We start from the raw sequence: 323 nt of genomic DNA, 5'->3' as shown, positions 1-323 counted from the left end.
AGGGGGAAGCGGGGAGGGAAGAGCTGCCGGCGCTGCTCCGTAGGGAATTCCCCGCTTCCCCCCCCGGAGCCGGCAGGAATTTTTCCAGCTTTCTTTTTCTCTCCCCAGGGATTTTTCTAACAGAGCGCGCCGCGGTGTCGCGTCTTCCCGGTGGCGGAGCGGGGAAATCGAGGCACGCCGGCGTTCCCGCCTGCCGTGGGAAAGGCGAAGCCATCCGGCTCTTCATCCCGGTGAGAAGCGAACGCCGTCGCTCCGTGTTTTGGGAAGGGGGGGAGGAAAAAAGGAGCCCCCTCCTGCCCCGGGAAGGGGGAAGCGAGGAAGCC

The sequence above is a fragment of the Aptenodytes forsteri genome, unplaced genomic scaffold (genome assembly GCF_000699145.1).
Source record: "Aptenodytes forsteri isolate BGI_AS27 unplaced genomic scaffold, ASM69914v1 Scaffold634, whole genome shotgun sequence".
Lineage (NCBI taxonomy): Eukaryota > Metazoa > Chordata > Aves > Sphenisciformes > Spheniscidae > Aptenodytes > Aptenodytes forsteri.
This window is presented reverse-complemented; position numbering follows the sequence as displayed.